The 14,648-nt window shown below is 44.8% G+C and overlaps 1 protein-coding gene and 1 non-coding gene across 2 annotated transcripts in view; one reads left to right on the forward strand and one right to left on the reverse strand.

The window, feature by feature from the left end:
* LOC126484205 (uncharacterized) overlaps nt 1–14,648 on the reverse strand; it is a 369,533-nt gene that overhangs the window by 221,517 nt on the left and 133,368 nt on the right. The gene's annotated exons all lie outside the window — the stretch shown is intronic.
* Nucleotides 10,321–10,427, forward strand: LOC126485633 (U6 spliceosomal RNA). Its single transcript, XR_007588054.1, has one exon. It is a non-coding gene; the product is annotated as a U6 spliceosomal RNA (small nuclear RNA).

The raw sequence follows: 14,648 nt of genomic DNA on the forward strand, positions 1-14,648 counted from the left end.
AGACGGCCGAATAGCGAACTAATAGTATGTGTTGGACAGCTTTCGTGATCGCATGGAAATTTGAGAAGATTCAATATGAACGTGTGTTTGCACTACACCGTTATTAACTCCCATGTAAATTGTTCGGTTGACTGCTTCTGCACATTTCGCGCCTTTATTTATTTGAGGGAACATCGATTGTAGTGTGTGCATCTAGCAGGTAAAAGACAGGTGGAAGACAGGTTTTCTGGTTCTCTAGATATGAGAAACACCTCAGCTGACGTTGTAAATTATAGGGATGACTTGGAATCTGTTACATCACCGACATCAGTATTCGCGAGTTTGCGCTACTTTTTTTCGAGTTTCCGCATAAAAGTCTTCGAGTGTCTGGCGGCCGATAGCTATACAAATGAAGTAAAAGCAGCTGCACAATATAGCAATGCAAGTGTTCAACTGGACCTGCTGTAGTGTACAAACAGGATGGGCAATACGGCTGTAACAGTAGGTCCCCTCATCGGAACCCCTAAGCGTGTCCCCGCATTTTCCTTGTTGTTCTATCGATAGTGACATTGATTACAGTAGACCAACCCACGTTGGTGATATCTTTCCAAGCATTACGTCTGCAGGTGCGGTATTCATTATCACATAGTGCCGGACGCCTGTCCTTCATAACACTTGTTTGAGAGGAATCCTGGCAGGATGCAGCACCTTCCAGAAGCGCTGATTCGAAGACTTTGTCAGATAATTTCCTAGGACTGACGAGAATCGAGACATATAGCCGGTGTGAGTGTAGGTATACCATAACTTTTTCAGGTGCTGTACAGATATAAAAGATAACTGCACTTTGTGTAAAATGTGTATATATTGCAGTGTAATGTGACTGTGGCTTATGTTGTGGCATCACCAGAGAAAATGAGTGTGTGTCCTATCGTGAGGGATGTATAGATTCAGCGCATTGATAACCGCGAGGGGATGAGGGAGATTTTTAGGTGGAAAATTATGAGCGCTATAGATACTGAGATTCGTTCCAGAACCACAGCCGTCAAGAGGAGACATTACCTGTGCATCGATTGGTGTCAGACTGCAGCAGCAATCGTAATATTTAATTGCAGTTAGACTGGTAAATATGTTCCTGGTTCCCAATATTCTTGTGAGTCTTGTATGTATTTAATGATCTGTAGACAACTTTTGCGGGACTTAACTGCCGGTGCAATATGGCAGAGTGTACAAAATAGTTTTTGCCGCTGAAAGTCTCGTCTGCAGAAAAAAAGGGCGGACAGTGTTCCCACACCACCAGCAGCAGCAGTTTGACAGGTAAATTCAGTGACAGATGGGCTGTCCCATTAGGATTGCTAGGATGAATGCACTGTGTGCTATTCTGGGAGGCAATGCATCTCTCTCGGCATTGGATCCACACCGCAGCTATGCGTCATTGCACCAACAACGGTGCCTAGGTGAACATGTATTTCGACAGGTATTTGTCAGTTGTCAAGCATGAAAGAGATGCCACCGTCTCATCCTTGTGGGGCCCGAACTGACACCTACATGTGGTTTGGCAGCTGACGGCTGCAACACCACTTCGCAGGGACTGCCGGTGCATCCCGACTCCTGGGGATGTGTGTGGAGTCAGCGGCATTGGCATCGGGTATCTGGTGGTGTGATGTGTTTTTTATTAGCGATCTTTTTTTTGTAAACTATATTCCATCGATTTTACCAACCAATAGGATGCTGCGAATTAAAAAAAGCCACCCCATACATCTTAAGAATATCGATTTAATTGATTTGTATAAATTTTTTCGATCAACATGGTGTTAGCGGCACAATAGTTAAGGGGAGGGTGTGCGTGAGTGGGTGACATTGAACAGAAGAGCAGGTTAAGTGCAGAACACTAGGTTCATTTGCATAATTTTTATGTAAAACGCAGTGGGTGACAAAGAAGAATGAGCCAGAAATGACGTCCAAAAGCACACGAAATTCGAAATGTTTACCAGAAAATGGTGGGAGGACATAACTAATAACTTAATTTGGTATCAAACGCCGTACTATGGCTTAAGGAAATGAGAGTGACATGGAAAACCACTTAACATAACACTAGGTTAAGTGCCGACAAAGGGCCAAACATTAGGTTAAGACACCCAGAGTTCCGTGCCGAACATTAGGTTATGCAACAAGTTTGCTCTATGTAATTACTTCTTACAAGACCTATATGTTTCCAAAGAGCAGAGAATGATGAGCAAGAGAAATCCAATCCCCACAAAATGAATTTTTTATAAATAAACAATATAGCCTTCAATTTCCTGTTATGAGATCCTTCCTCTCCACCATTTCCTATATATTCCATACACTGCCTTGGATCCTCTAAATTTTTGAAATAAACAATATTCCACACATTGTCTAAATTGTTTAAACAATATTCCATACACAGCAATCGATTTCTCTCCAAATGACCGATCAACTGAGTCTTTTTCCTGCCAATTTCCAGGAGGGAGGGTAGGAGGAAGAGGAGGTTTACCAGAGGGGGAGGTTAATTAATTGATCAATTTAATTAAGTAGTCAATCAAATTGATAAGAATGAGAGGAGCCTATTCCAATAACTCAGACCTGAAAGTGCACCTGTAGCAGTGAGGGGGGAGGGGGTTGGGGGAGGAGGTGCAGGGGAACAATAGGTTAAGTGCCTGTCAGTCGAAAGTAAGGATCCTTTTAGCAGAACAATAGGTTAAGTCCCTGTCAATCAAAGGAGAACAATGGGTTTTCCTCTGAGTGCATACCTGCCCCTGATATAGGCACAACAAACTTTGTCTCACTACTGATGTGCTCTGATAAATCACACTATACACTGTCTCGCACCGATGAAAGGGTTTGCTCTTGGTGAATGCCTTAGAACGTTGCTTCCACCAAGTGTAGTGCCAACAGTGAAGTACAGTGGAGGTGACGTCACTGTTTGGGGATCATTTCCGTGTTTAGGGTGTGATCTCCTAATTGTACTTAATAAATTACTAAATGCAGGACATAAACACATTTTATAGCAGTGGGCACGGCGTTCAGTAGAGGCACAGTTCGGAGACAGTAATTGTAGTAGCATGACAATGCACCCTGTCACAAAGCAGACACTGTGAAGCAATAGATTGTGGACAATAACATTCCTGGAATGAACTGGCCTGCCCAGAGTCCCGACCTCGACTCGATGTAACACCTTTGGGAAGAACTAAAACGTAGACTTCACTCCAGACCCCAGTGTCCAACATCAGTAAGTTCTCTGGTGTCGGCTGTTGAGGTAGAATGGGTTGCCATTCGTCCACAGACATTCAGGCACCTCATTAAGAGTGTTCCCAGCACAGTCCAAACCGTCATGAAGTCTAAGGCTGGTCACACGCCATATTGACGTCCACTAACAGGTGTCCCGGTACAATTGACCAGACAGTGTATACCCTGAATTCAAAAAGTCAGAGAAGATCTAGAACCAGTCTAGATAAATTACTCGGAAGTTTCACTCAAAAACTTATACAGACGTATAGCTAGTGAAGTCGGAGATCGAAACTGCAAAGAAAACAGAAACAAAGTGAGCTAAGGACAGAAAGAATTTATGGGGAAAAATTATAGCCACATGGAATCTCAGAAAACGGAATGATCAAGCTTTGATCCAGTAGTGTCCAGTCACGCATAATAGTTATAGAACGCTTTTACGAATTTTTCTCGTTTTTTTTGGGGGGGGGGGGGGGGGTATCATGAGCACAAGAGCCCATCTCCCTTTAACCTGCGCCTGGATAAGTGTCAGAGAAAGAGTACATTGAGTTAATAGTGTTTGCGCCTCAGCCAGATAAGTAACAATTTAAATACATGATTATTATTTAGTTAATTAAAAATATTCTTTATTTATTTATTATTATACATAAAAGTTATTTATGTGTGCTTTTATTTTAGTTATTGGTTTTAGTTGGTTTAGTTAAGTTCCTTATTTCCTTTTATCTTTGCTCTCCAGAAAACTTCGAAAATATTTCGTTTTAAATACCACAGGAGAGCAAGAGACGTATTCCGCAGCAGCGATCTCACGGAAATTCCTCGTCATTATCCGCTCCACTTGAAATCTGTAAAACCTTTACTCGCTACGCAGATCGTTTGGCACAACTGTAAGCTGTATTGTTTGATTAGTGTGGACGATAGGTCCAACAATTTAGCAAGTGAAAGTTTATTAATTCGGAGATAATCCCTCGGCGATTTATGACCGCGGAAAATGCAGGTTCGCTCTATAGTTCCAAACTTCACCTCCGAGCGATGTACGTCTCGCAATATCTGCACTGTGATAATAATTTCGGTATGGAGATATACACACCTTAAATACTTTATGTTAGTTATTGGATTTTATTTTGTGCAAAAAACGATTTGGACATTTGCTATGTATCGTAATGGTGTCTCACAACAATACAATCTCTCTCCTCCTCTCACACGTCCGATTTCTCCGTTTCCTTTACAAAGAGTCCCTAAAACAAAATCTTTGGTTCGATAAGACACCGAGATGCGTTCGTAGCACGGAGCGTCCGATTCTAGCAGTCGGTATATGCTGGTCACTACAATATCAATTCGTCGCACTTAAATTACAGTTTTGCATACAATGGTGCACCACTCAGCGCTCAACAAAGCACTTAGCAAGATTTCAATTCTCCAGAAAATCGTGAGTGTAGTGATCTGGCACAAGCATATTCCTAAAACGTGGCGGACAGCCCCTATGATGGAGTTGTAGCGGGCTAATAGCACTCGCCAACGCACGCATTATGCGGTGACCCCGGGCCCAAGAGGCGGAGCTGGGAGCCGAGGCTGTGATTTTCGGGCTCCTAAACAGCAGAGCAACCCGCGTGGTCGGCCGATCGTGCGTACCGAGCCGGCGGCCGTGAAGGCAGCGACCTTGCGCAGCTTTCTCCCGGCAGACGAGCAGAGTACGGCAAGCGAAAGTCCTCACGACCCCACTGCCACTTGCGCCGGCAGCACGACTGCGTCAATCAACCTCTGACTCCTAGGCGTGGCGCCTCAGCTCAGGCGATGACGAGAGCTAAGCTAATGGCTGAGTCCTATCCCTTATGCAATGGGTACTAGGAAAGTTTGGCAATACGACGCAACAGTTAAGTCGCAGGAGACTGAGTGTTGCTGTGTTCTGAGAATATTTCATATTTGCATTGTAGCGCTGTGCCAAGTCTGTGGGCACAGTCGTTCAGTAGCAGGGTTAGTTTGAAGTGCTTGCCATGGCATCGTGGTTACGAAGTGAGACTCGGGCAGTTTTGCTGTACAACTTCGCGAGTAGTTTAAACATAGACCAGTGCTTTGAAGAAATGGCTCTTACACTCGGTGATGTATATCCACATCGTACAACTATAGTCAGGTGGTACAAGGAATTCCGAAGAGGAAATTTCACTCTGAAGGTTGCTGACAGGACGGCTAGGCCACGATAATTAGTTAAGGAGGAAAACATTGATGCTGCGAGGAAAATGCTTGACGAAGACAGGACAGTGACCTATAAGAAGACAAAGGATACCTTAGGGCTGAATTCATCAGCAGTTCGTTCCATTCTGCCTGGTCATTTGTGTTGTGGACTGGCAAGACAGCCAATCCACAGTGACGGGTAGCCGAAAGGCACGCGTTTAAGCTCACGCCGGCTGGCGTGAGGTCTGGAACAGTTAAAGGAGTTATACTAACAAGAAAAGTACGTAGCTGCTGGAATACTTAACTTTAATCCATAATTGGTGAACATCGGTCTGACGGTACATGCATCACAAGATAAATAGCAAATGATAATGGCGCCTTGCTAGGTCGTAGCAAATGACGTAGCTGAAGGCTATGCTAACTATCGTCTCGGCAAATGAGAGCGTAATTTGTCAGTGAACCATCGCTAGCAAAGTCGGCTGTACAACTGGGGCGAGTGCTAGGACGTCTCTCTAGACCTGCCGTGTGGCGGCGCTCGGTCTGCAATCACTGACAGTGGCGACACGCGGGTCCGACGTATACTAGCGGACCGCGGCCGATTTAAAGGCTACCACCTAGCAAGTGTGGTGTCTGGCGGTGACACCACAATTTGCAAGTAAAGAAACTTTTTTTATCTCTGGGTGCCGCATAGACTGATGACACGACGTGTGGCTTGGTGCTGGGAGATGTTAAAGGTTTCTAATGGACAATCTCAGTATGTGAATAACATCATGCCAGGTGTTGAGAGTTGGCTGTAGTATTATGACGTGCCGACTAAGACTCAAAACAAAGTTTGGGTTTTTGGAGATGACGACATACCCGTAGCTGTCAGAAAACCCCTATCAGTAAAGAAGAAAATCATAGCTGTTTGTTTTTTTTTTTTTTTTTCAAATCGAGTGGAATTGTGGAGCGTTTTGTTTTGGACACACAGAAGACAGTAGCATCTAAAAAGTACACTGAGCAGTGCCTGCCCCAAGTCATCCAATATTTGAAAAACCTGCGACTGAAGTCAAGAATGGACACTTGGTTGCTCCACCACGCCAACGCTCCAGCTCACCGTACTAAAGCATGCGCGGGGTACAGGACTGAAACTTCTTGATTACCCTTCTTTAAGTCCAGACCTGGCTCCTTGTGACTTTGCACTGTTCCCGCACGTGAAAATGAAGCTGAAAGGAGTGCAGTTTTCAAGGGATGAGGACAATCTGAGGGTTTGGCACAACGAGATTTCCTTACTCCCTACAGAAACTTGGGGTACTAATTTATGGATTGGTTTCGGAGGATCGAGAGGTGTATTCAATGTGAGAGAAATTACTTCGAAAAAATTGAATAAACAAAGCTATAGTGCAAAACTTTCCTTGTACCTTTTCTCGTACATACTGTTATTGCTTTCTTATCTTTTGTTTTGGATTGGCGTAGAGCCTTTAAGCCGCAAACCATGTAAATAAAACATAACATAAACTAACATATCGCTTAAGACATAAAGGTTAGCAGAAATATTGCTTAAAACATACAGAGTAAAAGTATCGCTTAAAACTTGAAGATCGGATAAAATGTCGCTTAAAACGCAAAGCACATTGTTGCTCATTGAAACTGTGGCCTCCCTGAAATCGGTTTGCTGTAGAGTATTTGAACATATTCTCAGTTCGACTATAACAAATTTTCTTGAGACCTGAAGCTTCTGATCACAAACCAGCACGATTTTAGGAAGAATCGCTCATTTGAAACTTGGCTTGCCGTTTTCTCACGTGATATACAGGGCTATTACAAATGATTGAAGCGATTTCATAAATTCACTGTAGCTCCATTCATTGACATATGGTCACGACACACTACAGATACGTAGAAAAACTCATAAAGTTTTGTTCGACTGAAGCCGCACTTTAGGTTTCTGCCGCCAGAGGCCTCGAGAGCGCAGTGAGACAAAATGGCGACAGAAGCCGAGAAAGCGTATGTCGTGCTTGAAATCCACTCATATCAGTCAGTCATAACAGTGGAACGACACTTTAGGACTAAGTTCAACAAAGATCCACCAACTGCTAACTCCATTTGGCGACGGTATGCGCAGTTTAATGCTTCTGGATGCCTCTGTAAGGGGAAATCAACGGGTCGGCCTGCAGTGAGCGAAGAAACGGTTGAACGCGTGCGGGCAAGTTTCACGCGTAGCCCGCGGAAGTCGACGAATAAAGCAAGCAGGGAGCTAAACGTACCACAGCCGATGGTTTGGAAAATCTTACGAAAAAGGCTAAAGCAGAAGCCTTACCGTTTACAATTGCTACAAGCCCTGACACCCGATGACAAAGTCAAACGCTTTGAATTTTCGGCGTGGTTGCAACAGCTCATGGAAGAGGATGCGTTCAGTGCGAAACTTGTTTTCAGTGATGAAGCAACATTTTTTCTTAATGGTGAAGTGAACAAACACAATGTGCCAGAACTGCGAGCTCGCATCAACGATGCTTTCGAACTCATTGATGGGGACATGCTGCGCCGAGTGTGGGAGGAACTTGATTATCAGCTAGATGTCTTCCGAATCACTAAAGGGGCACATATCGAACATTTGTGAATGCCTAAAAAAACTTTTTGAGTTTTTGTATGTGTGTGCAAAGCATTGTGAAAATATCTCAAATAATAAAGTTATTGTAGAGCTGTGAAATCGCTTAAATCATTTGTAATAACCCTGTACTACGAATTATGAATGAAGGGCAATAGGGAGATACCATATTCATAGATTTCCAGAACGCGTTTTAACGGTACGCCACTGCAGATTGTTAACGAAGGTACGGGCATGCGGAATAAGTTCCCAGATACGTGAGTGGCTCGAAGACTTCTTGAATCCTCGACGGCAAGTGTTCATCAGAGACGAGGGTATCGTCAGGAGTGTCCCAGGGAAGTGTGATAGGACCGCTGTTGTTCTCTGTGTAATAAATGACCTGACGGAAAGCCAGCACGTTGTAAGAAAACATGACTACATTATATCTAGAAAGTACTCAGATTGATCGGCACCAACAAGTGTCGGTGCGGAAATTTTTCAAAATACGAGTAGCACATCTCGTAAACGGCTGGCACTAGAATCCTACAACAGACTCCACTGACATTCTAATTTATCTTACTTTTAGTTTGTTAAGGTCAATAGGAACCGTTCTTTTAAAAAATGTATGTTTGCATAGAAAATACACTTTGTAAGTATTATTACAATCTGTTTATTGGCTAACAGTACGAACCCCTTACTACTAATGCATTCTCTGATAACCTCACACCAACAGCGCCTTTCATTTCCGCAATATTTGTAGTCCAAGATCTAGATGATTCACCCTGTAAATGAGGTAGACGCAATTGAATAGTGGTTACTTTTTATGGCTGGTATGAGAAGGTGAAACGTTTACCAACAGCTGTTGGAATTAGACACCTGTAGGATCGTCGCCAATCATGACTGCGATTTATCGTTCCGCGATAATGCTGCTCGCCTTGGCCGGCATCATACAAATGTCGTTCGAATATGAAAAAGATCAGAGGAGCATTACTCAACGCCACCAATATTGTCAACGGCCACACGCGACTAGCACCCAAAAGAACAGACATGTTATTCACTCGGCCGCGTAAGACGACACAGCCACGTCACGTGCCTTGAATAAGGAAATGGCGTAACTTGTGACAAATCAAGTATCCATATGGACAATGTAACGACGTCCAGAACACCACTCCCTATCATTACAGTGCTACATCGAAAACTGCACTAGACACAAGGGTACTGTCACATTATCTTTTCACATGAGTCCCGGGTATGTTTACACCACAATTGAAGACATATTCATGTGTCGTGGCTTCGAAAAAATTGGTTCAAAGGCTCAAAGCACTATGGGACTTAGCCGGCCGGTGTGGCAGAGCGGTTCTAGGCGCTTCAGTCTGGAAACGCGCGACCGCAAAGGTCGCAGGTTCGGATTCTGCCTCGGGCATGGATGTGTGTGATGTCCATAGGTTAGGTAGGTTTAAGTAATTCTAAGTTCTAGGGGATTGATGACCTCAGATGTTAAGTCCCATAGTGCTCAGAACCATTTGAATCATTTGAACCACTATGGGACTTAACATCTGAGGTTATCAGTCCCCTAGACTTAGAAATACTTAAATATAAGTAACCTAAGTACATCACACACATCCATGCCCAAGGTATGATTCGAACCTGCGACCGTAGCAGCAGCGCGGTTCCGGACTGAAGCGTCGAGAACCGCTCGGCCACAGCGGCCGGCGGTGGTTTCGAGAAGAATAAATATTCCGAGTCTGTGGCCCTAACATTTCTGACGTGTTAAGGCCAGCCAGAGGCTGTGCCCTGTCTTCGAGGTCTCCGTTACATTTCGACAAGATAATGCAAGGCCACATGATTGAGGTACTGTTCTGACACACCCCGATACAGCGGGCGTTAGACTGTTGTCGCGGTCATCACAATCTCCAACCCCCTCACCCAAACACTTGGCCATAGGTTGTTTAGAGACTGCCACTGCTCTGTCACTACGATTCGCCGAAAATGTCACAGAGTTGTAGCAGCATAGAATGATGTCCACGTATCTGTTTTGCAAGCGCAGTTGGACTCGATGTACAGCCGGGTTACAGCCGTTGCTCCTACCGGAGGTGATAGATCTGGGCCGGCCAGAGCGGCCGAGCGGTTCTGGGCGCTACAGTCTGGAACCGCGCGACCACTACGGTCGCAGGTTCGAATCCTGCCTCGGGCATGGATGTGTGTGATGTCCTTAGGTTAGTTAGGTTTAAGTAGTTCTAAGTTCTGTGGGACTGATGACCACAGCAGTTAAGTCCCATAGTGCTCAGAGCCATTTGAACCATTTGATAGCTCTGTCCACTGAATCTCCCACCCTGTATGTAGGCAAGGTCCGCCTCTGTGGCATACTGACTTTGGAGGTACGTATGCTAAAACTGGAAAAATACGGAGAAGATTAGCATGGATCCTGCGCAAGAATGACACGCAAAATCATGAAATAAAAAAGTAGCTGCAATAAAAGCGTGTATGACTGCTACTGACTGTTATGCCGAGGACGCAGGTTCGATTTATGGTACTGCCAGGAATTTTTGCTTGAAGGGAGAAGTGAAAGTATCTGCTGTCAGCTTCATGATGTCATTTGAGGAGTTACCTGAGTGACAAATAGCGGCTGTAAGGTCAGGGAGACTGACAACGGGCTGGGAAGGTATGTGCCGACCCCAAGTTTAATCACGTATTACTCTTACCACACTATATGTGCACAATAGGTAAAATTTCGTCTCCTATTATTCTTCTACATCCAAATCTATATCTACATACTGCAGTTACTGCCCGCCATCCATGTGGAGCACGTATTGTCTCGCTGCGGACTTCTAGTACTCAGCCACACACAATTGATTTCATCAAAGTGTACGGGCCTGAAGATGGCGTTGACGCAACGTCGAAACTAGCAGCCAAATAAATATGAAGTCTTAAGTTCTTCTGGAGGACTTTCATTTTTAATAAAAATTATACCAGTTGATATCCCACCATCATCCAGTTTAAATATGGATGTACGAAGAAATTTAACTATAGTTCCATTCAACGTCACCGTGGAAGGTGACACACCTCCACTTGCCAACATCTCGCCCATTATCTTGACACCTCCGCGATGGGGGGGTCAGAACAGCGACCCCCAGCGTTGAAATCAGGCAGCTTGTATATGGATGGCTAAGGAAAATATTTCCGACTCACCAGTACTCAGAATCGACACGAAACGACCTCCGGATGTGTCGTAAATGGCGCGAATGAAATCACCCCTTCTCTTGAGGCGTTCATTTTCACATATTTCGCGGTCTAAAACGACAATTTTCAATTATATATGCAACGGCTTTCTTGACAACATTTGACGTCTCTGACGCCTTCCAAACGATTGAATGTTTCTCTAAGTACATTACGGGGCTGCGACCCCAGTGAACGTGTCGTCACCCATATGGAGTGTAGCCTGACCGTAATTTATGCTTTGGTATACAGGGTGGAAAACCATTCGACGAAATCTGAACGTGACCCGAAGCGGAACAGTGTGTTATGCTTTTTCAACGACCCTTTTATGCACCTTCCTGTGGTGTTTTCACGGAGGGGGAGGGGAGTGCGACATTGACACACGCGTGAATAGAACGGCAAATGGTTCCTCTAAAAACCCCAGTTCGGCAACACCCTCGGTCCCACCTTTGTTCAACACTGAAAACGTCTCTGTACAGAGTCACCCATCTACTGATCCACACCGGTCAGCAGGGTAGGCAACCCTCTCGACACCCCTCAGATTTTGCGTTTGTCCAGCAGGCGCTAGATTCGAGAAAGGTGTAACGACTTTCACCGTTGCACTGGGCACAGCTGTGGTGAAATTTGGCGCTAATGTGACACCATGAAACCACATTACAGCTCACATGAACGTCTCAGCTCTGGCCGTTTTTTGAACATGTCGACACGCTGCTGTTTGATGCGTGACAGAGTACGAGAATGATGTCCCAGGGCACGGTGCTTTTGCACCATTATGAAGGAATGTTGTAGACACGTTCGTCCCAAATTCTGAACTTCCGTTTCGCAAAGGTGAAAAATGACGGGGTTTCAAAAAATAAGTGACATTTTAATTTTGTTTTGCAGTGTACTTTCAGTACTGTATCAAATGCTGAACTACCGACGTGTAAAAAGATTTGATGATTTTTCGATCCACCTCAGTTCATTCAATAAGTTTTCATGAGCTAATCCTTGACATTCCTTATACTAAATATTCTCCCACACTCTGTTTCTTCCTTGCTTGCCACAAATAAGAACAATTCAAATTGTTCAAATGGCTCTGAGCACTATGGGACTTAACATCTGTGGTCATCAGTCCCCTAGAAATTAGAACTACTTAAACCTAACTAACCTAAGGACAGCACACACATCCATGCCCGAGGCAGGATTCGAACCTGCGATCGTAGCAGTCTCGCGGTTCCGGACTGAGCGCCTAGAACCGCTAGACCACCGCGGCCGGCTAAGAACAATTATCCATGTGTTGATCTTCTAGTATTACGAACCTGAGGAAATGTTGTAGCACATGACTGCACAGTTTTGTCGAGCAGTTAGGGGGTCTTCAACAATACTGCAAAATATTGTTGTGCAATAATACTCACCAACTAGGGGCCGTCTTAGAGTGAGCACTCCGCATAATCTTTTGCTCCAGGAGTGGTGGTTTTGCGGGGTGTTCTGTGAAGGAAGTCGTCAATACAGTAACCAGTATGCTTGTATTTTATTCAGCAAAAGACAGTCCTTAATTGTATCGAAATCGTTTTTGCCAATTTGTGCCATATATTTTTTTAACGATTTGATTCAGCATTACCTCTTTAGTTACTCGATGCATATATTTAATCATTAGCATTGTTCAATAGTACCACATTTCAAAAGCTTCTGTTCTCTATATATGTACGAAGATGGTATCTGTTCTTTCGGACATGTCCGAAAGAACAGATACCATCGATGACCATGCAGATCATTAGAATGAAACTACTGTGAAATGACAACCCTTAGCTGCTTACGGGCCTTGACATACGTCAACGGGGACAGATGAAAATATGTGCCCCGACCAGGACTCAAATCGGGGATCTCGTGCTTATATGGCAGACGCTCTGTCCAGCTGAGCCACCGAGGACACAGAGGAGAGTGCGACTGTAGGGATTTATCTTTGCCACGCCTCCCGCGAGATCCACATTCTCAACGTATTGTGCCGCACTACATTCGTAGTGCCCCCGCCCATTATACTCATTACTCGCGGCGCGTTGCTGATTGCCGTAAGAGTTCGGGCACTGTTTGTGCATCCGCACAGAAGAAGTTGGTCAAATGGCTGGTGAGCCTCAACTATATATATATATATATATATATATATATATATATATATATATATATATATATATATATATATATATATATAAGAAGATAGTATCTGTTCTTTCGGACATGTTCGAGTCCCGGTCGGGGCACACATTTTCATCTGTCCCCGTTGACGTATGTGAACGCCTGTAAGCAGCTAAAGGTTGTCATTTCATAGTAACTTCTATTCTCTTCTTGTCTGAGCTGCTTATCTTCCACATTTCACTTACGTACAAGGGTATCGTGTTTGCTGTGGCGTCAAGAAATAAAATATGAATGAAACCACCGAAAAAAGAAATACGTTGCACAACTAAAATGGTTTGCTTGATGGGGCATATTGTGTGCAATGAAGGAATATCAATTTGGCGAGTGAGGGAAGCGTGGGGGCAAAAATGGTGGAGAAAGGCCTAGCTATGAGTGCGCTGGGCAGGTTCAAATGGATGTTGGTTACAGCAGTTATGCAGAGGTTGAGAGGCTTACGCAAGGTGTGGAGAATGCATCAAACTAGCCTTCGGACAGAAGATAACAACAAAAACACCACCTTAGGGAGCAATTCACACTACAGGCACAAAAACCAGCGTAGCGAATACTCCCAGCACCTGTTGCCGCAATTTTTTGAAACATAATTTTCCGGTGCCAGTCCCGTATTCCCTCATTGTGTGTACGCACACACGTTACCTACTTACAGCTGACTAATGGAAAAGACACAGCGTGATTGGCTGGAGCGCGGTTATTCACGCACGGCAGCGGCGTTAGCTCGAACAATGCCCAGTCTTGGGCCGCGCTGTAAGACGCTACCCAAACCGTGCGGTCGCGCTGGCCGGTGGCAGGCCGAGGCGTGTGGAACGGCGTCGCGGTGTGGCCTGCTCCGTAGACTCGTAGAGGGTGTGGCGAGCCTGCGCGTGTCTGGCGCCGGACGCGGCCACTGGGGCACCGACTGCCGGGGTCACCTGCCCAGCCGGCGCTCCGCAGCGTTGCGCAAACCCGCACGGAACCCGCCGCCGCTCTCGCTGTTCCCGAATCCGGCAACACTCGCTTCCTGTTTTTGTAGATACCCAGAGAGAGAGAGAGAGAGAGAGAGAATATTCACAGAGAGGAGGAGGTACGTCAATTAGCGTTCCCTGCGATGCCATGCTATACTGCTGACCGACACGTTTGTCTGGTCATTTTGCGGTTGTTTCGAAAGCGAGAGAGTTCGGGTGTGATCTTGTAAGATAAGCAACTGCTGAATTTCTAGTCTAAATGATACTATGAATATTTCTCACGCCAAACGAGTACTCTTCAAAAATGTCTGTTATGGTCTTTCAAATTTGTTTAACGCACCAGCTCAGAAAGAACTTTTGCGTGT

The sequence above is a fragment of the Schistocerca serialis genome, chromosome 6 (genome assembly GCF_023864345.2).
Source record: "Schistocerca serialis cubense isolate TAMUIC-IGC-003099 chromosome 6, iqSchSeri2.2, whole genome shotgun sequence".
NCBI classification, from domain to species: domain Eukaryota; kingdom Metazoa; phylum Arthropoda; class Insecta; order Orthoptera; family Acrididae; genus Schistocerca; species Schistocerca serialis.